Raw genomic sequence first — 24,334 nt, 5'->3', positions numbered from 1 at the left:
TTTAAAATAAAGTCCTTTGTTTAATTTTGCAATTCAGTGTGTAAGGAGAGAGTGAATAGAATGAGAACTTAACTTGAACTCTGTCTCTATTCAAACTTAAAAGTCAGTATGTCATTCAGATAGAACAGAAAACAGGCTAATATGATAGCAGCCAGGATCTAGCAAAGCATCCGGCACTTCACTAATAGACCTTAGTGAATTGAGTGTTAGTGGAACCGTGGTCACTGAGTACCTAACCCACATACCAAGAGCTGTGTACTCTGAGTTACCACAGAATTCTGACTGCTGCTCATTCTCCTTCCTTCCTTTGGATTGATATCTTTCTGACAATCATAAGATGTCTATCTCAACTGTCTCCTCAATCTATGCAATCAACCTTAGAGAATACAAGAACACAGTCGTGTATTTAATCATCCTCAGTGTTACCCTAAAATCTATTCTGAACAGGTAAAAATTCATTATATTTACCCTGACTTCTACTCTGAAGTTCAGTGTATCTCCTGTAATTATAAAGTCTCTATTGAACATCTCTAAGCATACTACACTTGAATTTCAAACTCAACATGTTCAAAACTGACTTCATCTTTTCCCATTTCCCTCCATCACTGTTAATGACTCCCAGAGTTTAAGCTAGAAAGCTGCATCATCTTAACCCCCTTCCCCCATTACATCTCATCCTACACAATCAGTGGGTTGCTGAGCACAACTCATTCCACTTCATATGTGCCTCTTTCCTTGTCGATGTTGTCTCAATTCAAGCTCTGATCACATTTGAAGACTATGTGAGCTGCTGTTCCTTTTCTCCCTCCCCTTTCTTTACCTTTTTAATGCTGAAAATATTCTACCATTCTCTCCACAGGATGATCTTGTGGCTCCTTAGCGTGTTATACAAGGCCATTCAGCATCTGGCCCTAATTGGTTTATCTTCCCCATTATCCATATTCCCTGGAGATGCTGTGTTCCCAGCCATACTGATCTGCTTATTATTCAACGAAAACACCTTTACTTGGTTGACTTCCTGCCATTCTCTTGTGTTATTAGTTGATTTTCCCTGGAATTCCCTTCTCACTTCTTTTCCTGTCAACTAGGGGAGCACGTACTCCTCCTTAAGGTTCCTTTCTCTGACACGGAGTAAATATTTATTAAATAACTAAAAAAGTTTGGTCTCATCTATTCACTGAAGCCTTCTCAGAACACTTGGCACACACCTTTGTTACAACGGCATTTCATAGATTCTATTTTAATTACAGAATATATGTGCTTTTTTCTGCTTAGCCTGTGATTTGCTTTAAAGCTAGTGCCAAAGTTTATTAATCTTTTCCTAACACATAGCCTGGTGCCTGCACATAGTAGGCATTAAATAAATATTCGCTGAGTCAGACCACTCAGGTAGTAGCCAGAAAGTATTGCCTCTATATTGGTGGTATGAATGAACCTTATTTCCAGGGGTAATGTGGGGTGTCCTTATGATTCCGTAACCATTGTGTTTAGGGTGGATATGCCTCACCTTCTCATTGTGGAGGCTGAGTTTATAGTGGATGAATCTTTCTGGAGAGACCTTCATATTAGAAATAACTGGCACTCTCTGTGGACCAACATCTCTTCCGACTTGAATGTCTGCGACTGTCTACAAAGTAATATCAATACCTTGAGGGCAAACATCAGGGACTCTGCTTTTGTGTTCTTCGTGGAGTTGAATTCATAGTGTTGGTTCAGGTCGATAGTGTTTCATTGTTGTTGTTTTTACTTCTAATCTGGAAATAATTTCAAATTTACAGAAAATTTGCCAACAATAAAAATAACACAAAGAACATTCCTCTAGCTTTTACCCAGATTCAGCTAAACATTTTACCCCATTTGCTTTATTTTATTTTATTTTATTTTATTTTATTTTATTTTATTTTATTTTATTTTATTTTATTTTATTTTATTTTATTTTTTGAGATAGAGCCTTGCTCTGTCACCCCAGACTGGACTGCAGTGGTGCGATCTCAGCTCACTGCAAGCTCCGCCTCCTGGGTTCACACCATTCTCCTGCCTCAGCCTTCTAAGTAGCTGGGACTACAGGTGCCCGCCACCACGTCTGGCTAATTTTTTGTATTTTTAGTAGAGACAGGTTTCACTGTGTTAGCCAGGATGGTCTTGAGCTCCTGACCTCGTGATCCACCTACCTCGGCCTCCCAAAGTGCTGGGATTACAGGCGTGAGCCACTGCGCCTGGCCCCTATTTGCTTTATTATTTGTGTGCTCTCTCTCTTTCTGTCTCAGACTTTTTTTTATTCCTGAACTGTCTGAGGATATTATATACCATGGCCCTTTGTACCTATCCACATCAATACATGTTTCCTAAGGATCAGGTATTGTTTTATAAAACTACAGTGCAATGATCAATATCAGTAAATTTGTCATTAATAAAATACTTTAACCTACCATTTATATTTCAGTTTTATCAATTGAGCCAATAACTTCCTTTAGAGTATATTTTTCCTTCCAGTACAGGATACAGCCTTGGGTCAGGCAGTGCATTTTGTTGTTGTCTCCTTACTTTCCTTTAATGCAGACATTTACATAGCCTTTCTTTGTATTTTCTGACATTGACTTTTTGAAGAATACAGTGTACCCCCACCCCCTTTTTAATAGGAAATTTCTTATTTTGGGATTTAATAGGTCAGTAGATTTTGCTAATTTTTCTTAAACTAACTGGTAGCTAGATTTGAAGTACTAATGGGTTATTAGTATATCTAATATGAATAAGTAGTACATTAAAGTTATTGCTTAATTTTCTTAGAGTAAATTGATACTAATTATGAAACTTCACCTAGAAATAAAACATCATTTTTTAAAAGGTTTACATCTAAGAGGAACAGATTGAATATGCCAATATTTTGTAAATAACTAGGCTCTTTCTGATACTGCAAGGAGAAATAAAATAATTATTACTGAGTTTCCATTGATATTAAAACCAAACGAAATAGTTGTACTGGAGCATAGGTTAACTTTTCTTTTCTTTTTTTTTTTTCAAATAAAGTATTCTTTTCAGTTTTGAAATGTTAAATGCCAAGAAGATCGAATTCTCTTTCAGACCCTTATTTTGATCAATTAATTGATATTAAGTCTTTGAATAAAGGCTTTTGTTGTTATTTTGAGGAAAGTGCACTATTTTGACTACAGGTACTTAAAAAATTAATTCCTTACAGAATGAAAACCTGAAGGTATTAAAACACAATACATGAATATTTAATAGATAGCAAATATTTAGACTGGTTAAACAAGAAAGAAAATTAGCATCAAATTAAATAAACTGCTGTGGATATTTATCCCCAATATTGGAGAGAATTGTGTGGTATGGTGTTTCTGTTTGTTGTTGTTTGTCATCTGTTCTGCCATCTCAGCTAAACTCATGAATTGAGAAGCAGCCTGGGCTTATTTCCACAACATTCAGACCTTACTGTGCATTTACACTTGCTTACAATATGCTTCTCTTTTCTTTCCAAGCGTGGTCATCTTTCATTTTCACACCCTAGGGTGCTCTGTACAGCCACTGAACACAGTGCAGTCAAATTGTCATAGGCAGCAAGGTAGAAGAAATACTGTCAAATGCCATTTTTTTTACAACTTTAATTTGTTTTTCTGTCTTCATTGTTTATGATAACCTCCTAGAAACTTGAAAATAGCATTTCCTTCCCTGCTGTTTTTGTCATTTGTGTTTAGAAGACAAATCTTTTTTCAATGAAAAAATAGTTGCCTTTAACTGAGAAGAAAAAATGGCAAAGCTATACAATTTTATTTTCCTTTGTAATCACAATGTTTTCTTTTCTTTCTGTATTGGATTTTTGGGTGGAATTTATAAGAAGAATTAGGGAAGCAGTGGCTGGCAGAGGCAGGATAAGGCACTTGTGAGCATGACTCTGGAGTCTCGCTGCTTGGGTTCAAATCCTGGCCTAGAAGTTAACAAGCCCAGTGATCTCCGGCAGGTTACCTCATCTCCCTGTCCTCTGTATTGTCATTTGTATAATAGAGGTTACATAATGATACCTAACCATAAAGTTAGAGGTCACCATAAAGTTAGAGGTCACGAGGATTATTGAACCAATACTTACAGATACTTAAAACAGTGTCTATAATATAGCAAATGATATGTATTTGTTAAATAAAAATAAGTCTCCTTCCTCTTAATCTTATTATACTGTTCCTTTTTCCCTTGTGGTGTGAGTTAGTGAAAGCCAATGTTCACAGCTTTTCAGAGGGTCGTCTTCAGAGTGATAGGGGACCTTTCAGTGAAGAAATCTGGATGTTTTTTGAAATCTTTGCAAAAGTCAAAATGTGTCAGTTTGCCACACATCCTTGTGCTTGGCTTAGTTGGGAGAAGGCATTATTAAAAGGTTACATATGTTTATGTGCCAGTGGGCCTCTGATCACTCACAGCCTGCCCTCATTTTGATTTGGCAGAAGCCCACTGTAGTTCTTGTGAAGAACATTTATGTTCGTTCAAAATTTCACAGATACCAGGTATGTAAACTTGAAAGAAACATACTTTCAAAGATGACCCAAGGAAGCATGTCCTCAACCTTCCAAAAATGCTCAAGCCAACATAAAAAGTAAAGTATATAAATATATATTTGAAAAAATTAGTTGTAATCCTTCAGGCCTTAATATGTCATCTTTATCTAAATGTATTTAAAATGAATCATTTTGGGGGCCTAGTAGGTCCCCAAATACTACAAATATACATAGTTTACATTTATTTTCTGCTGAAGGAAGCAACAGAGAAAATATAGTCTCTTAGAATTCCAGGAATTTGAGGGCATTTCAATATGTGGGAACCATTTTTTAGTAATCATAGGGTCACATAAAATAGATTATTTACAACATCGAGGACACAATATCCTGGATGACAGCTTTTACGATCCATTGAAATATAAAACTGTCAGTGAAGCTAAAGACACCCTAAAACCAAAGAGGTACAAAGTCAGAGTAAATGTAAACTTCTGGTGATTCGTCATGATATGGCTGAGGCTATATTTTAAGAGAAAAAGGTCACCTAGCACTTAAGGATAATAGAAAATTAAACGAAGTTCACATATTGGACTTCATATCATGAGAACTTAAAAAGCAAATAACTCTCCAGTTTATTTAAATGTTGCATTTATGGTAACAATTTTTCTCTTAACTATAATAACAATAGATTTAAATAACAATAAAATATTTTTAAAAACAGTGAAATCATCTCACTACCACCATGTGTCTGTTGTCATTCCTGAATGTGTGGCACATAGTTATTTGCTTTATTGTTCATTGTTGGTAGCTTAGGAAGCCTGGTTTTCTTTCTGGACTGATTTCCCAGAACTGCTGATAAAAGGCTTCTAAGAAGAGTTTTAATGAGCTATTGACATGACTAAGCTGTTATTTATTTATTTATTTATTTATTTTTTGAGACGGAGTCTCTCTGTCTCGCTCTGTTGTCCAGACTGGATTGCAGTGGCGAGATCTCGGCTCACTGCAACCTCCGACTCCCTGGTTCATGTGATTCTTCTGCCTCAGCCTCCCGAGTAGCTGGGATTACAGGCACATGCCACCATGCCCAGCTAATTTTTGTATTTTTAGTAGAGTCAGGGTTTCACCATGTTGGCCAGGATGGTCTCCATCTCCTGACTTTGTGATCCGCCCACCTCAGTATCCTGAAGTGTTGGGATTACAGGCGTGAGCCACCACACCCGGCCTGACATGACTAAGCTGTTTATCGAAATGCTCCCTTTGCTTATACCTATATTGAAGGTAGCAAGAATGTCTTAAGCTAATGAAGAAATGAGTATTATTAATATGTAAAGAAGAGATACTACATTTAAACTGGTAGACATAAATGCCATTATGATTTCTGTAGTTTACTGGAAAATAAACATGGGGCTGGAATTGTGCTATTTGAGAAGCACAGCTGGAAGTGTTTCGTGGACTATGCATCTACTTAGACTTTTAAAGTGTATACATTCTTAATAGTCACTTAGGAAGAACCTTGAGACAAGGAGACATGTTCCACTATCCGGAAAGGGTGGATGTTACAAGATGTGTTAAGCTGAATCCTCAGTGAATGTTCCATTGCATAGTTCTGTAAATTGTTCCAGGATCTCATAATGGTTAGACTACTATCAATAAATTTCTCCCACGTTTCGTTTTGTTTTTTCACGAGTTTGTGCCAAAGGCATGTATTTTAAACCTGGATTTTCCGCCTCACTGTCATGTTTTCCATGTTGCTCTCAACAATTTCCCTCTAGGGACATTTTGATCGTCTGGAATGGAAAGGTGAGAATATGCTGGAAGGATATAAATCATGAGACTCTACAGGATTCGTGTTAACTATGATTTACTAGAGGAATAGAAAGAAATAACGAATTATCTTATGTTTAATTTATCTTAAATAATTTAGATGTTTCTAATGGTAGTCTTGCCATAACAAGATTAATTCTTTACTGTTGTAGTGTGCAGTCAACTGTGGAATTTTTTTTTTCCTTGATGATTAAAAGGTCATTTGGTGCACTTTTTAAAGAAGGCTTTTCATTTTAAAGTCAGTGAGAAACCTCTCAAATAGATCTGAATTAACCACAGTTGATTTTAATGACACAATTTAGAAAATGAGAATAAACACAAAACACTTTGGGTTTGTTCATCTATGTTAATACGTGCATTCTGTCATCTTCCTTTAGACTGGCACTTATTTAAATATTTTTTTTTTTTTTTTTTTTTTTTTTTGAGACGGAGTCTTGCTCTGTCGCCCAGGCTGGAGTGCAGTGGCCGGATCTCAGCTCACTGCAAGCTCCGCCTCCCGGGTTAGGGCCATTCTCCTGTCTCAGCCTCCTGAGTAGCTGAGACTACAGGCGCCCGCCACCTCGCCCGGCTAGTTTTTTGTATTTTTTAGTAGAGACGGGGTTTCACCGTGTTAGCCAGGATGGTCTCGATCTCCTGACCTAGTGATCCGCCCGTCTCGGCCTCCCAAAGTGCTGGGATTACAGGCTTGAGCCACCGCGCCCGGCCTACTTATTTAAATATTAAACCATCCTTTACACTGTTTATGTGGTGATATAGTTCAAGTTGGCTCTTTTCTATATTTTGCTTAGTCATTAAAATTTTTGCAAATAGTTAATTAAATTGCGTAAAATATAATTAGCTTAGCTTCGAGTGCTAAGGAATCAATGAGAGAAGAGAACAGATTCAAGGTTTTTGTAGTGAGTAGATACAAAGCTGCATTTGTGTCGGTGCCAGCAATGGAGGCAGCAGGGAATCATTGAGACAGGGCAAGCAGCCAGCCTGGGATCTGAGCCTAAGCTGAGTGGAGAGGGTTTTGCATATACCTTTGAAAAAGTGCATCAAAGTCAGGTATGCAGACTGCAGTTGGAGCACATGCAGGCATAAGAGGTTAGCTATTCAGAACTTTGAGTTCCCCCGACCAGGCAGGGAAAAAGCCCAGTTCCTTAGTACACTGGTGTAGTCAGGATTCCTGCCTTGGGAGGTTCTTAAGTGCTTTTTGCTAGACTCCAGGCTGAAACTTGGAAAGAGGAAGATGCAGTAATTTGCCACACCTGGCAAACCCTGACACAGTGTTGTTGCCATACCCACATTTGACTGGGGTTGGCAATGATTAATTATGTAGTGGGACAGACAATATAGTCAAGTGTGGTCCTGAGCAAAATACCTGTTTTATTTGTGGTTCCTTCTCTACTACTTTGATATTTTAACTTTAAAATGAAGCTGCAAGGGAGTTTAGCTGGTAAAGAGAAAATAGTTTTCTATTTACCAGCTAAATAGAAAAAGTTGGGTTGGAGAGAAGTCTGCACATATCCATTCATTAATTCAGTCTTTCATTCAACAAATATATTTTGAATACCTTAGTATGTAATTACCCAAAGTAAATGAATATTCATTCATCTTTGAAATTCAAATTCCATTTTGCTAATGAACAGCTCAGTGTTTACCCAGAGGTACAGAGTTAGCCCTGGCAAAACTAATTTGATCCCTAACTTTTTTTTTTGTTTATACAGTTCAGGTCTCTGCAAAGTCCTGGCTGGAACCAAAAGGTGGGTTGATCTTGGCTATGAACATCATCTGACAGAGCAAGAAATGGTAGCTATAGTAATTGGATGTGTAATTTACATTGAGAGTCAGTGTTCCCTTAACAGGTCAGAGTGCAAGCATGCTGACATTGTTGATATTAATTGCTAATACCTGTTGAGTGTTTCGAATGTGCTAGGCCCTGTGGTATTAAGCAAGTTTTTTCCATTACCTCATCTAACAGTTTAAGTAGAAATAGGTGCTCTTTGGGTAGTGTCTGTCTCTGCGGCCCTACAGATTTGGCCTTACCCTCTCCCTCTCCCTAGAACTGTAGTGAGAATAATCTCATTTGGTCATCTACTTGCAATACACAATCCTAAAGAGCAGCATAGAATTCTTGTCTGGCTCAGGTCCTCTGGGAAGTCAGCCTGAAGAATTCAGATTTTCCCTATTACGTTTGTGATGTTTCACCATCTGATGGGCAAGATGTTTTGTCTTTTGTATATAAAATTTAAGCAACTGTACCAGCATCAAATATGTACTTCCAGTTGAAAATGTATGTAGATCAGTTTTCTATATTCAAGAATTTAACATTTTAAAGTTGATTTTGGGCTTTTCCACATACAATTGTCTCCTTTTTTTATAAATAAAGATATGCTTTCGCATAGACACTTAAGTTTCCAGAGTATTTTTGTGGTTTCTAGAATGCATATTTTCATTTTATCTTAAATAGATGAGAGAAGTTTTTTTCGTTTGTTTGTTTGAGACAGAGTTTCGCTCCTGTTGCCCAGGATGGGGTGCAATGGCATGATCTCAGCTCACTGCAACCTCCGCCTCCAGGGTTCAAGCAATTCTCCTACCTCAGCCTCCTGAGTAGCTGGGATTACAGGCATGTGGCATCATGCCTGGCTAATTTTTTGTATTTTTAGTGGAGACTAGGATTTCACCATGTAGGCCAGGCTAGTCAAGAACTCCTGACCTCAGGTGATCCACCCGCCTCGGCCTCCCAAAGTGCTGGGATTACAGGTGTGAACCACCATGCCTGGCTAGATGAGGTAAGTTTTAACAAAAAATATAACTGATATGGTTTGGCTCTGTGTCCCCACCCAAATCTCATCTCAAATTGTAATTCCCATGCATGGAGGGAGGGAAGTGATTGGATCATGGAGCCAGTTTCCCCCATGCTGTTCTCCTGATAGTGAGTGAATTCTCACAAGACCTGATGGTTTTATACATAGAACTTTTTCCTGCACTCTCACTTCTCCTCCTGCCTCCTTGTGAAGAAGGTGCCTGCTTCCCCTTCACCTTCCGCCATGATTGTAAGTTTCCTGAGGCCTCCCTAGACATGCAGAAGCTCTTTCCTTTGTAAATTACCCAAGTCTGGGTATTTCTTTATAGCAGTGTGAAAATGAACTACAATAACTGAACACTTTCCTTCTGACAGGAGGAATAACATGGTGAACATAGTGTTTGCAGATTTTGTATTCAAGCAAGTTATTTTAAGGATTGCTCTTTTACATATTAAAGTCAAATTATATTCAATTTAGTGTTCTGGTTATATCTAGGTATAGGTAGTTTTGCTATTGATTTCCTGTATGTTGTATGTGTCCTTTTAATAGGCCTTGGGTCTTTTTTTTAGCAGTGGTAATTAAAATATGGAGTTGTAAGATATAATACAAAGATATCCTTTGTAACTCTGCATGTTTTTCTCAATGACATTTTGCAAAACTCTAGTTTAGATTCATAGCTAAGATATTGATATGGGCACTCAATCCAGATTTCCCAAGTTTTATGTGTTCTGTTTTGGGTGGGGGTGTGTGTGTGTGTGTGTGTGTGTGTGTGTGTGTGTGTATTTAGTTATATAAAATAAAAATATGAAACACATAACAAATTTGTATGCCATCCTTGTGTAGGTACGATGCTAATCTCTCTATTGTCCAATTTTAGTACATGTGCTAAAGAAGTGGGCACAGGCCTTGGGTTCTTAGGCATCAGGACTGGCTTCATTACTCAGTGATGAGAACAATTGTTTGGGGTGTAATGCTCTGAATTTCCTGTCTTGAAATCCTTGATTTTATATTTGTATTTATGTTTTATAAGTGAAGTCTGGTGGGATAGTGGAGCATGCCCAAGACTTGAAGCCTTAGTTCAGGTGACCATTTGTGCTGTTGTCCAGTTCTGGCTTCCCCACCACTGAGGATCACAAGCCCAATCTGGCCTCCTTCCCTGATCCTGCGCAACAATTGCTGCTGTCCTCAGCCCCTGGCAGAGAGGGTCAGGGTCTGAAGCAAGAGCCCCACAGGTCTTAGAACAGAGCATTGATGTGACCATAACTTCTAGGAGTGCCACCGTGGTGCCTCAGTGGGGCAAACCTCTGACTTCTGAACTAGATACCTAATGCATCCTCGTGTAGGGACTGTAGTGCTCCTGGGGGTCATTCTTCTGCTTGTGGGCTTGCGTAGTAGAGATGTGTGTGGAAAGGGAGATGCCCAGCTCACCTCTCCTGGGTGGTGCACAGAGCATTGCTCTGGCAGCTGGAAGGAGAGAGAACTCAGCTGCTAGCCAGTGGGCAGTTTATGTGAGCGGTGGGTGGGCATGTGGGGTAGAACTCTGGAAGGTCTGCATTTATTGTGCAGATATCCCTGTGCCTGAAGGATGTCAACATCAAGTAGCAAATAACACCATGGCAGGTTGAGGGGAAGCTGCGGAAGAAAGGAAAACACTTGATATTTTAGTACCTTTAATGGCACTTTTCCTCTGCTTTGTGAACAAGGGGCCCTGCAAATGATGTAGCCCATTCTGATAAGCATAGTGTTATCTTCAGCAATCATTTACTATACACAGTGCCCACTTGTTTTCACTGCATCATCCTGTATTTGCTTCAAATCTCAGTGACATAATAAGAAGATATTCAGTGAGACTGTGTGGGGACTAGAGCAGCACAAAACCCATAATGATATAAATATGTGGTGGAAAATTACAATAAAACCCTTGCATCTTCCACTTTAATTTTGCCTCAAGGAAATGGCAAAATGCCCAGCTGGCAATAACCAGTTCCAAATGAGCTGCCAAAACTGCTAGGTGCTGAAATACGTAGTTTGTTGCACTTCCCCATTTTGGTGCCTGACTATAGGTTTTGAGGTTGGCATTTTAAAGCCAGAGCAGGTGCCTGCCACCTGGAAGCATTTTCTTGAGTGCCAAGTTAATGTCACCACAATAAGACCAATGAAGTGTATTTTTATATAACATTGAAACTGCTTTACATGTGTATACATATCTATTGAAATAAATCCTAAATAGGCCTAAAATGTTTTCATCTGGAATTCAAAGGGATATGATTTGTGTCTTGGAACAATGAAGGATTCTTATAAAAAGGAGCATGCTGATAGAAAACATTTAGATAAAATATTTGAAAAGTTTGTAAATGTAGATTGAACTATTAGCATAAGAAAATTAGATTGCATTACCTTAAAACCTGACATTAGAGGTGCTGAGGTGATGGCGAAGAATACATACAGGCACACATCTGTATATTGCTGTTCACTTGATTGTCCTTTGCAGATTGTGTTTTTTTTTTTTTTTTTTTTTTCAATTCAAGGTTTGTGGCAACGTCGCATCAAGCATGTCTATTGGTGCCATTTTTCCAACAGCACATGTTCACTTCAAGTCTCTGTGTCATGTTTTGGGAATTATCACAATATTTCAAACTTTTATTATATTTTTACGGTGATCTGTGATGAGTGATTTTTGTAATTACTGCTGTAATTGTTTTGATATACCAAAAATTGTGCCCATGTAAGACAGCAAACTTAAGTGTGTGTGTTCTGACTGGTTCATCCACTGGCCGTTCCCTCATCTCACTACCTCTCTTTAGGCCTCTCTATTCCCTGATAAACAACAATATTCAAATTAAGCCAATTAATAACTCTACACTGGCTTCTAAGTGTCAAGTGAAAGGAAAAATCACAGCAACGTGTGGTGTCTCACACCTGTAATCCCAGCTCTTTTGGGAGGTGGAGGAGAGTGGATCACGAGGTGAGGAGATCAAAACCATCCTGGCTAATGCGGTGAAACCCCGTCTCTACTAAAAATACAAAAAATTAGCCAGACGCGGTGGTGGACGCCTTGTAGTCCCAGCTCCTCGGGAGGCTGAGGCAGGAGAATGGCATGAACCCGGGAGGCAGAGCTTGTAGTGAGCCGAGATCGCACCACTGCACTTTCAGAGACTCTGTCTAAAAAAAAAAAAGAAGAATCACATGTCTTTCATTGTAAATCAAAAGCTATAAATGATTCAGCTTAGTAAGGTGTGGCCTCTTGTGCCAAACACTTAGCCAAACTGTGAGTGCCAAGGAAAAGTTATTGAAGGAAATTAAAAGTGCTACTCCAGTGAACACACAAATGATAAGAAAACAAAACAGCCTTATTGCTGATAGGGAGAAAGTTTTAGTGGTCTGGATAGAAGATCAAAGCAGCCCCAACATTCCCTTAAGCCAAAACCTAATCCAGAGCAAGGTCTTAATGTTCTTCAATTCTGTGAATGCTGAGAGAGGTGAGGAACCTACAGAAGAAAAGCTGAAAGCTAACAGAGTTTGTTTCATAAGGTTTATAGAAAGAAGCCATAAAAGGGCAAGTTGTAGCAGCAAGTGCTGATGTAGAAGCAGCAGCAAGTTATCCAGAAGATCTAGCTAAGATCATTGATGAAGGTGGCTTCACTAAATAACAATTTTTCAATGAAGACAAAACATCCTTCTATTGGAAGAAGCATCTAGGACTTTCACAGCTGGAGAGGAGAAGTCAATGCCTGGCTTCAAAGCCTCAAACCAGAGGCTGACTCCCTTGTTAGGGGCTAAGCAGCTGGTGACTTTAAGCTGAGGCCAGTGCTCATTGGCCATTCTGAAAATCCTAGGGCCTTTAAGATTTATGATAAATCTATTGTCTGTGCTCTATAAATGGAATAAAACCTGTGTAACAGCACATCTGTTTGCAGCGTGGTTTCTGAATATTTTAAGCCACTGTTAAGACTTACCATTCAGAAAAAAAAGATTCCTTTCAAAATGTTGTTTTTCATTGACAATGCGCCTGGTCACCCAAGAACTCTGGTGGAAATGGACCAGAGTTAAATGTTTTCATAGCTGCTAATAGAACTCCATTCTGCAGCCCATGGATCAGGGAGTAATTTCAACTTTCACGTGTTATTATTATTTAAGAAATATATTTCATAAGGCTACAGCTGCCATTGCTAAGGTGATTTCTCTGATAGATCTGGGCAAAGTAAATTGAAAACATTTTGGATAGGAATCACCATTCTAAATGCCATTAAGAATCTTCATGATTCATCAGAGGTGGTTAAAACCGTAACATTAAGAGGAGTTTGGAAGAAGTTGATTTCAACACTTATGGATGACTTTGATGGGTTCAGGACTTCAGTAGAGGAAGTAACTGCAGATGTGGTTAAACTATCAAGAGAACTAGAATTAGAAGTAGAACCTGAAGGTGGTTCACGCCTGTAATTCTAGCACTTGGGGAGGCCAAGATGGGCAGATTGCCTGAGGTCAGGAGTTCGAGATCATCCTGGCCAACATGGTGAAACTCCATCTCTACAAAAAATACAAAAACTAGCTGAGTGTGATGGCAGGCGCCTGTAATCCCAGCTACTTGGGAAGCTGAGGCAGGAGAATTGCTTGAACCCAGGAGGCAGAGGTGGTAGTGAGCTGAGACAACACTATTGTACTCCAGCATGGGCGACAAGAGCAAAACTCCCGTCTCAAAAAAAAAAAAAAAAAAAAAAAAATGTAGAGCCTGAAAGTAGGACTGAATTGCTGCAATCTAATGATTAAACTTGAATGGATGACTAACAGCTTCTTACGGATGAAAAATAGAGTCATTTCTTTTGATAGAATCTACTGCTGGTGAAGATTCCGTTAACGTTATTTAAATGACAACAAAGGATTTAGGGTTTTACATAAACTTAATTAATAAAGCAGTGGCAGGATTTGAGAGGATTGACTCCAATTTTGAAAGACATTCTACTGTGGGTAAAATGCCATCAAACAGCATCACATGCTACAGAGAAATCTTTCATGAAGAGTCAATTGATACAGCAAACATCATTGTTGTCTTACATTAAGAAATTGGCTGGGGCCAGGCACGGTGGCTCACTCCTGTAACTCTAGCACTTTGGGAGGCCAAGGCGGGCGAATCACTTAAAGCCAGGAGTTTGAGACCAGCCTGACCAACATGGTGAAATCCCGTCTATACTAGAAGTACAAAAATTAGCCAGTCTTGGTGGCACACGCCTGTAATCCTAGCGACTCGGGAGGCTAAGGCACGAGAAGTGCTTGAACCCAGGAGGTGGAGGTTGCAGTGAGCCGAGATCATGCCTCAGCATTCCAGCCTGGGAGATAGAGCAAGACTCTGTCTCAAAAAAATAAAAAGAAAAAAGAAAGAAAATAAAAGAAATTGGCTTGGTGTGGTGGCTTATATCTGTAATCTCAGCACTTTGGGAGGCTGAGGTGGGTGGATCACTTGAGCTCAAGAAGTGTGAGACCAGCATGGACAATGAGATGGTGAAACCCCATCTCTACAAAAAAATACAAAAATTAGCCAGGCATGGTGGCATACACCGGTAGTCCCAGCTACTTGGGAGGCTGAGGTGGGAGGATCACTTGAGCCTGGGCGGCAGAGGTTGCAGTGAGCCAAGAAATTGCCAGTGCACTCCAGCCTGAGCCATGGAGTGCAACCCTGTCTCAATTGAAAAAAAAAAAAAGAGGAGATTGACACAGCCACCTCAGCCTTCAGCAATCACCACTCTGATTAATCAGCAGCCATCAGTATCGAGACTAGATTCTCCACTGGCAAAGAGATTAGGACTCCCTGAAGACTTAGATCAAGAATCCCCAAACCTCAAACCATAGACACCATAGGAGTTGAGTGGTGGGCCAGTGAGCATTACCGTCTGAGCTCTGCTTTCTGGCCTTCTGTTAGATCGGTGGCATTAGATTCTCATAACAGCCTGATGATCTGAGGTGGAACAGTTTCACCCTGAAATCATCCCCTGTCAAGAGATCACTGGAGACAATTGTCAGCATTTTTTAGCAATAAAGTATTTTTTTCTTTAAGGCATGTGGACTTTTTTTTAGACATAATGCTATTGCAGACTTAATTGACTACAGTATAGGGTAAGCATAGCTTTTATATGCATTGGGAAACCTGAAAATTTGTGTGACTTGCCATATTGCGACAATATGGTTTTATTGTTTTTATTGTTGTGGTCTGAACTGAATCCGTAACATATTCAATGTATTCCTGGCACGTTTTTGTAACATTTCAATTTTTGAGACCAAAGGACCTCTCTTGTTTCAGTTGCAAAAGTATGTCTGTTTTGGTGCCTGTAAATACATTTGCAAATCTGATGCCTTCAGGATGCTTACAGGCAGTGCTTTGTCTCCAGTTAAGCTTTTTCTTTCATTTAAGTTTTCAGTAGAATGTTTCAGGAATCTGCATACTTCAGGAGTTTTCAAGGTTAGCTTTTTGTTTTAATACTTGCTTGAACAGTCTGAACCATTTTCCAGTGCTCATCTAACCAAACAGCTACTTTGTTTATTTATCGTTCTGCCTGACCTGTAATGTAATCTGCATAATGCACTGGCTGTTTTCTGATTCAGACTACATATTTCAGATTGGATCTACCTGGTGTATTTTTTTCCTCCAGCAACCTGAATGCCAGGCAGAGGGTTCATTGAAATCTAGGATTAATAAGGTTGTATTTTAATCAGTTTCACAGCATAATCTCCTTCTCCCAAGCTTATTGCCCAATCCCAGAATGAGATCAAAATAAACTGAATTGTCCTTACTCACTTTCACAAAGTTGCTAGTTAGAAGCAAAATATCCAATCCATCCTGTAGGAAGAAGAAAGAGACCCAGCAATGGGCCCGGATAATCTGTAAATTGCATATTTAACATAAGAATAATCATGGCTCTTGTGATTGAGAGCTTTTCAGTATATTTGGTGGAAATAAATTGTGTCCTCCAGTGGTTGATGAGATCCGGGTCTTGCCTTGCTTTCCTCTCCTGGACATTTATTTGCCAAGCAGATTGATCTGTTTAGCGCATCTATGTCTGGGTGGGTGATGTCTCCGCTACTACAGTACACTCTTCTACATTTATTATTTCATTAACAATTACTTCCACTTTCTTGTTTTTCCCTTCTCTGGCTTGTTCTCATGCTCTGTCTTGCCATAACTTAAGTTTTCTTTTCTCCTCCTCATTGCATATTTCCCTTCATTGGCAACTTACAAGTACTTACATCACTTTGTGGTGAATCACACTTTCTGTTAATAATGAAAAGTGCTTATGTTCTAGAGAGCAGAGCCCATGCTCTGGAGGCAGCCTGCCAAGGGTTGAATCCTGGTTCTTGGCTCTACCACCCATCAGCTCACTAGCACTGTGAACTTGGACAAGTTTTTAAACCTCTTCTTGCCTACCTTTCCACATCTGAAAAATGCAGTGCTCTAGTTCCCACCTCATAGAGATGCTGTGAAGATTAAAGGAGTTATTCTACATTATGGATTTAGAACAATTCTTGGCCCATAGTAAGTGCTCAACAACTATTAGCCATTGTTATGACTTAATTTCATTTAGCTCAGTTGTATGACCATTCATTCAGCTTTCTATTAGCATTCTATTTTTCTGGCAACACCTATTGATATCCCAGATAATTGATTTTCTTTTTTTGTAATGCATTTAGAAAATGCTGCTCTTTGAAGTAAGTTAAGTATTGCCATTTTTCTCTGTTATTTTGCAAGGAGGACAACTTAGGATGAAATATCTAGAAGTAAAATCTCTCTGTTATGGTCAAATCCCTCTTAGTATCCCTCAGCCAATGTGTGTGCATCTTGCTACTGCAGGTGTTCCCTGCTTACTATTAATAGCAGCATGGTCAATACCTAGGAGGTTGTAGAAATGCAGATCAGAGGCCACACTGCAGACCAACTGGATGATAATCTATAGTCTAACAAGATATCCATGTTATTCTTAAGCCTATTAAAATTTGAGAAACACTATACCAACATTTCTAGGTCTAGAGCACTATAATTCTGCTGTAGGGAAATAGGAAGAAACCAACCTGAATTCTATTTTAATAACACATAATATTGACTATTTCTACAATTTAGCACTTTAAGCCCTATGAGATTTCCTGGGAAACCTATGATGGCATTCTCTTGGGTGTAATTGTTATCGATTAATGTCATGATTAAAAGTACAGCTTAGGTCTACTGGGAGTTTTAGCTCACTGAAAGGAGAAAAAAAAACCCAAAAACACCTCATTGATCTGAAGCCCTCAGTCAGTTATTCTTAGCTTTTCAGAAAATACTTCAGATAAATAGCAATAATCTTAGCACTGAGAGGTTTATCTCAAGGGATAATCTTTCTAACAATGACTTGCATTGATTAAGTTCATTGCTTCTTAACTGTTCACTTTGTTACTGTGGTAACTCTATTTTAAACATTAGGATGCATTTTTTTTTTTTTTTTTTTTTCCGGATTGTGTATGGATAAAGTAGCACAAGGAGGCATATTTGGGCTTCTTGTACTACTGGTGAATTACTTTTTGATAGTCTAATGCTCCTGTTGTTTTCTAAATATTGCTTTGTTGAGACCAGGTTCTGGAAAGAAGAGGCATTGGACATGTTCATGGGTTAGACACCTGACATAAGAAAAGTCAGGCAACTGTTATGATTCTTGGTATCTGTGTCAGCTCTCAAGAAAGGACTAAAAGTGCTAGATTTACTAGCTGCGGAACATTGCTTTTTGAACAGTTTACTCTTGTGAATCTTGTATAGCAATGTTGTTAGATTGTTCTCTTGCCTTTTGCATATATATATATATATATTTTTTTTTTTTTTTTAGTTTTGCTCTTGTTGCCCAGGCTGGAGTGCAATGGCATGATCTCGGCTCACTGCAACCTTCGCCTTCCAAGTTCAAGCAATTCTGCTGCCTCAGCCTCCCCAGTTTCTCCCCCATCCCTGTGAAGAGACCACCAAACAGGCTTTGTGTGAGCAATAAGGCTTTTTAATTACCTGGGTGCAGGCAGGCTGAGTCCGAAAAGAGAGTCAGAGAAGGGAGATAGGGGTGGGTCCGTTTTATAAGATTTGGGTAGGTAAAGGAAAATTACAGTCAAAGGGAAATTACAGTCAAAGGGGGTTGTTCTCTGGCAGGCAGGGGTAGGGTGTCACAAGGTGCTCAGTGGGGGAGCTTTTGAGCCAGGATGAGCCAGGAGAAGGAATTTCACAAGGTAATATCATCAGTTAAGGCAGGAACAGGCCATTTTCACTTTTGTGGATCTTCAGTTGCTTCAGGCCATCTGGATGTATACCTGCAGGTCACAGGGGATATGATGGCCTAGCTTGAGCTCAGAAGCCTGACATTCCTGTCTTCTTATATTAATAAGAAAAATAAAATGAAATAGTAGTAAAGTGTTGCGGCGGTGAAAATTTTTGGGGGTGGTACGGAGAGATAATGGGCGATGTTCCTCAGGGCTGCTTCAAGCAGGATTAGGGGCGGCGTGGGAACCTACAGTGGGAGAGATTAAGCTGAAGGAAGATTTTATGGTAAGGGGTGATATTGTGGGGTTGTTAGAAGAAACATTTGTCGTATAAAATTATTGGTGATGGCATGGATATGGTTTTCTATAAATCGAAAAACTAAACGGAATAAGAGAAGGAGAAAAACAGGTATTAAAGGACTAAGAATTGGGAGGACCCACGGCATCCAATTAGAGAGTGCCTAAGGAGGTTCCTCATAGCCCTGCCAGCAAAGATTATTTATTTACTTTAAGAGTTAAGGGGATAGCACCAGGAGATATCTATCAGCTGTGATGACTTGGAAAAACAGTGTAATCCGGGCAGTGTAAACAAGAGCAGGGCATTTATGAGTAGTTGAGAACGGTGAATAGGAGTATGACTAGATAGAAGATAGTAGGGATGACAAGTTTTTTGGGGTGCAGTCCAAGTTGGTCTGGTGTCTGGAATGAGACTGGGGCCTAATAAAAAGGAGCATCCGTACAGGAGCTCAAATAGTCTGTACCCTGTAGCATTCTGAGGACAGGTCTGAATTCTGAGAAGGCAAAGTCTTAAAAGTATTGTCCAGTCCTTTTTAAGTTGGTAGCTGAGTTTGGTGAGGTATGTTTTAAAAAGACCATTAGTTCACTGGATACCAAGAGCCTGAGAAACTGCTTGGGTGATTTAACTAATAGAGGCTGATCCGTTATCAGACTATACAGAGGTGGGAAGGCCAAACTGAGGAATTATACTTACAAAAGAGAAGAAATGACCACTATGGCCTTTTCAGACCCTGTGGGAAAGGCCTCTACCCATCCAGTGAAAGTGTCTACCCAGACCAAGAGGTGTTTTAGTTTCCTGACTTGAGGCCTGTGAGTAAAGTCAATTTGCCAGTCCTGGGCAGGGGCAAATCCCTGAGCTTGATGTGTAGGGAAGGGTGGGGGGCCTGAACAGTCCCTGAGGAGTAGTAGAATAACAGATGGAACACTGAGAAGTGATTTCCTTAAGGACAGATTTCCACGATGGATGGAAAGGAAATGAGAGGTTCTAAGAGGTGGGCTAGCGGTTTGTAACCTACATGGAAGAGGTTATGAAATGATGACAATAGAATGGGCCTGTGGGACTGGAAGGAGATATTTTCCTTGGTCTAAGAACCATTTGCCTTGTGTGGGAAGAGATTGATAGGGGGAAGTTTTAGTGGGGGAGTAGGTAGGAGTGGGTAGATGAGAAGGAGAAAAACTGCCGTGAGGGATAGAAGTTGGAATGCTAGCTGCTTTTTTAGCTACCTTATCAGCATAAGCATTGTCCTGAGTGGTGGGATCTGATGCCTTTTGATGGCTGCTTTTTTAGCTACTTTATCAGCGTAAGTAAGTGTTGCCCTGAGCAATGACATCTGATGCCTTTTGATGGCCTTTGCAGTGAATGACTCCAGCTTCCTTTGGAAGTAAAGTGGCTTTGAGAAGTGTTTTTATTAAAGAGACATTAATGATGGAGGACCCTTGCATAATGAAGAAACCTCTTTCAGCCTGTATAACAGCATGCTGGTGCGGGATATGGAAGGTGTATTTACAGTCAGTGTAAATATTGATGTGTAGTCCTTTTGCAATAATGAGAGCCCGAGTTAGGGCAATGAGTTTGGCTTGCTGAGAGGTAGTAGAGGGGGGCAGAGCGGTAGCCTCAATGATAGATGTGGAAGATACTATAGCATACCCTTCCTTTTTTGGTGAGTGGCAATTAGGCCTGGTGGAACTGCCATCGATAAACCAAGGGTGTTAAGGGTGAGGAACAGGAAAGAAGGAAATATGGGGAAATGGAGTGAATGTCAGGTGGATCACAGAGATAGAGTCATGGGGGTCAGGTGTGGTATCAGGAATAATGTGGGAGGCTGGATTGAAGTCCAGGCCAGGAACAATGGTAACTGTGGGAGACTCAGCAGAGTGAGTATAGCTGAAGGAGCTGGGGAGCAGAAAATATATGCATCAGGTGGGAGGGAGAAAATAGATTTTAGAAGTTATGAGAACTGTAGAGAGTGAGTTGAGCATAGTTTGTGATTTTGAGGGCCGCTAAAAATATTAAGGCAAAAGCAGCCACCACACGCAGATATGAGGACTAGGCTAAAACAGTAAGGTCAAGTTGTTTGGATAAAAAGGCTACAGGGCGCAGTCCCAGCTCTTGTGTAAGAATTCTGACTGCACTAACCATGCCTAGGAAGGAAAGGAGTTGTTGTTTTGCAGAAGGCATTGGGGTTTGGGAGATTAGTCGGACACAATCAGCAGGGACAGCTCGTGTGTTTTTATGAGAATTATGCCAAGATAGGTAAACAGATGAGGAAGAAATTTGGGCTTGACTGAAATGGAGAAATGGAAAGACTTGAAAGAAATGGAGGCTGTCTGTGAAGCCTTTCGGCCATACGGCCCAGGTAATTTGTTGAGCCTGATGGGTGTCAGGGTCAGTCCAAGTGAAAGCAAAGAGAGGCTGGGATGAAGGGTGCAAAGGAATAGTAAAGAAAGCATGTTTGAGATCCAGAACAGAATAATGGGTTGTGGAGGGAGGTATTGAGGATAGGAGAGTATATGAGTTTAGCACCATGGGGTGGATAGGCAAAACAATTTGGTTGATAAGGTGCAGATCCTGAACCAACTTGTAAGACTTGTCCGGTTTTTGGACAGGTAAAATGGGGGAGTTGTAAGGAGCGTTTATGGGTTTAGAAGCCCATGCTGTAGCAGGCGAGTGGTAACGGTCTTTAATCTTTTTAAAGCGTGCTGTGGGATGGGATATTGGCGTTGAGTGGGGTAAGGGTGATTAGGTTTTAATAGGATGGTAAGGGGTGCATGATTGGTCACCAAGGAGGGAGTAGAGGTGTCCTATACTTGTGGTTTAAGGTGGGGGAGATACAAGAGGAGGATGTGAAGGAGGCTTTGAACTGGGGGAAAAGGTGGCAATGAGGTGTGGCTGTAGCCCAGCAATAGTCAGGGAAGCAGATAATTTATTTAAAATGTCTTGACCTAATAAGGGAGCTGGGCAGGTGGGGATAATTAAAAAGGAGTGCATAAAAGAATGTTGTCCAAGTTGGCGCCAGAGTTGGGGAGTTTTAAGAGGTTTAGAAGCCTGGTCGTCAATACCCACAACAGTTATGGAGGCAAGCGAAACGGGCCCTTGAAAAGAAGGTAATGTGGAGTGGGTAGCCTCCGTATTGATTAAGAAGGGGACCAACCTACCCTCCACTGTAAGAGTTACCCAAAGCATCTGTGGTGGTCCTGTAGGCTTCTGAGGCAATTGGGCAGCGTCAGTCTTCAGCTGCTAAGCCAAGAAGCTCTGGGAAGGAGTCACTCAGGGAACCTTGGGCCAGAGTTCCAGGAGGTCTGGGAGTGGCTGCTGGGCGAGTTGGACAGTCCGATTTCCAGTGGGTTCCCGCACAGATGGGACATGGCTTAGGAGGAATCCCGGGCTGCAGGCATTCCTTGGTCCAGTGGCCAGATTTCTGGCACTTGTAGCAAGCTCCTGGGGGAGGAGGTTCTGGAGGAACCCCTGGCAGCTGTGGTTCAGGCGTTTGGAATTCTTGTGTGCTGGAGATGTGGCTGGGGTTTGTCTCACAGTGGAGGCAAGGAATTGCAACTCAGAAATACATTGCTACTTGACTGCCTCTACTGTATTATTGTATACCTTGAAGGAGAGGTTAATTAAGTCCTGTTGTGAGGTTTAGGGGCTGGAATTTAATTTTGGGGGCTTTATTTAATGTCAGGAGCAGATTGAGTAATAAAATAAAATGCATATTGAGAATAAGATGGCCTTCTGACCTTTCAGGGTCTAGGGCTGTAAAGCGTCTCAGGGTTGCTGCCAAAAGGGCCATGAACTGGACTGGGTTTTTATATTTGATGACAAACAGCCTAAACGCTAACTAATTTGGGAGAGGTGGGATAAAGAAAAAGGGGCATTAACCTTGACTATGTCTTTAGCTCCAGTCACCTTTTAAAGAGGAAATTGTTGGGCAGGTGGGGGAGGGCTAGTCGCAGAACGAAACTGTAAACCAGACTGGGTGTGAGGAGGGGAGGTGATAGAAGGATTATAGGGTGGGGGAGCAGAGGCTGAGGAAAAATTGGGACCTAGCTTGGCCTGGCGAGGAGCAGCCTGGGGAGGAGGGGAGAGGTCAGATGGGTCCATAGAAAGGGAAGATTCAAAAGACTCAGAGACTCTTAGGGTTGGGACTGAAGGGACAGGCGGGAGGGAAAGAAGCAAGATTTGGGACGAGTTGCACTAGGAACAGAGACTAGGGAGGGACTAATGTGTAAAAAAATGCCTAGATGTCAGGCACTTCAGACCGTTTGCCCATTTTACGACAAGAATTTTCTAGATCTTATAGGATGGAAGAATCAAAAGTGCTGTTTTCTGGCTGTTTGGAACCACTGTCGAGTTTGTATTGGGGCCAAGTGGCATTGCAGAAGAAAATAAGGCATTTAGGTTTTAGGTCAGGTGTGGGTTGAAGAGGTTTTAACTTCTTGAGAGCACAGGCTAAGGGAGAAGAAGGAGGAATGGAGGGTGGAAGTTTGCCCATAGTGAAGGAGGCAAGTCCAGAGAAAAGAGAGGGTAGAGACATGGAGAAAAGGGGTGGGGGGTACTTGCCCCCCAGAAAAGTGGGAAAGGGGTGGGAGGTGCTTGCCCCCCCAGGAAAGTGGAAAAGGGGTAGAGACATGGAGAGAAGAGGTGGGGGTACTTGCCCCCCAGGAAAGTTGAGAAGAGATGTGAGGTGCTTGCCACCCAGGAAAGTGGAAAAGGGGTATAGAGACATGGAGAGAAGTGGGGGGTGCTTGCCCCCCAGAAAAGCGGTGCTTGCCGCTAAGGGTGAAGGACCAAGGCAGGCATCCCCGCGTGGTCAGACACCTCTAAAACGTGGGTGAATTATCAAGCAGACGTCCCCGCGTGATTAAACACCAAGGGAAGACTGTCTTCCTGAGTCCGTGACCGGCGCCGGGGTTTTGGGTCCACAGATAAAACGTGTCTCCTTTGTCTCTACCAGAAAAGGAAAGGAACTGAAATTAGGAGAAGGAAGAGATTGAAAGGTGGCGCCAAGATTGAAAGGAGAAAGAGGCTGAGGGATAGTGAAAGGTTGGAGAAGAGAGTAAAGAGAGGCCTGATTTAAAATTGGTGAGATGTTCCTTGGGCTGGTTTGTCTGAGGACCAGAGATCGTAGGTGGATCTTTCTCAAGGAGCAAAGAGCAGGACAGGGGGTTGATCTCCCAAGGAAGGTCCCCCGATCCGAGTCACGGCACCAAATTTCACTCATGTCTGTGTGAAGAGACCACCAAACAGGCTTTGTGTGAGCAATAAAGCTTTTTAATCACCTAGGTGCAGGCAGGCTGAGTCTGAAAAGAGAGTCAGAGAAGGGAGGTAGGGGTGGGGCCGTTTTATAAGATTTGGGTAGGTAAAGGAAAATTACAGTCAAAGGGGATTGTTCTCTGGCAGGCAGGGGTAGGGGTCACAAGGTGCTTAGTGGGGGAGCTTTTGAGCCAGGATGAGCCAGGAGAAGAAATTTCACAAGGTAATGTCATCAGTTAAGGCAGGCCATTTTCACTTCTTTTGTGATTCTTCAGTTACTTCAGGCCATCTGGATGTATACATGCAGGTCACAGGGGATATGATGGCTTAGCTTGGGCTCAGAGGCCTGACACCCAGTAGCTGGGATTACAGGTGCCAACTACCGTGCCCGGCTAATTTTTGTATTTTTAGTAGAGATGGGG

General features: G+C 41.0%; 1 protein-coding gene and 1 non-coding gene across 5 annotated transcripts in view; one reads left to right on the top strand and one right to left on the bottom strand.

Moving 5' to 3' along the window:
• The window catches only part of PRKD1 (protein kinase D1), a 365,670-nt gene that overhangs the window by 110,837 nt on the left and 230,499 nt on the right, over positions 1-24,334 (top strand). For 2 of the 4 annotated variants that reach the window (XM_077938770.1, XM_077938769.1), the window contains exon 2: positions 17,950-18,094. The exons of the other annotated variants lie outside the window; for them this stretch is intronic. The gene's annotated coding sequence lies outside the window, so the exon portion shown is untranslated. The remainder of the gene's footprint in view (positions 1-17,949; positions 18,095-24,334) is intronic. 4 annotated transcript variants of the gene reach the window in all.
• LOC114679803 (U6 spliceosomal RNA) lies at positions 9,908-10,010 on the bottom strand. The gene has a single exon (XR_003731903.1). It is a non-coding gene; the product is annotated as a U6 spliceosomal RNA (small nuclear RNA).

This window comes from Macaca mulatta, chromosome 7 (genome assembly GCF_049350105.2).
Source record: "Macaca mulatta isolate MMU2019108-1 chromosome 7, T2T-MMU8v2.0, whole genome shotgun sequence".
NCBI classification, from domain to species: domain Eukaryota; kingdom Metazoa; phylum Chordata; class Mammalia; order Primates; family Cercopithecidae; genus Macaca; species Macaca mulatta.
Note: the sequence above shows the minus strand (reverse complement) of the source record. Positions and strands in the feature narration are given on the sequence as shown.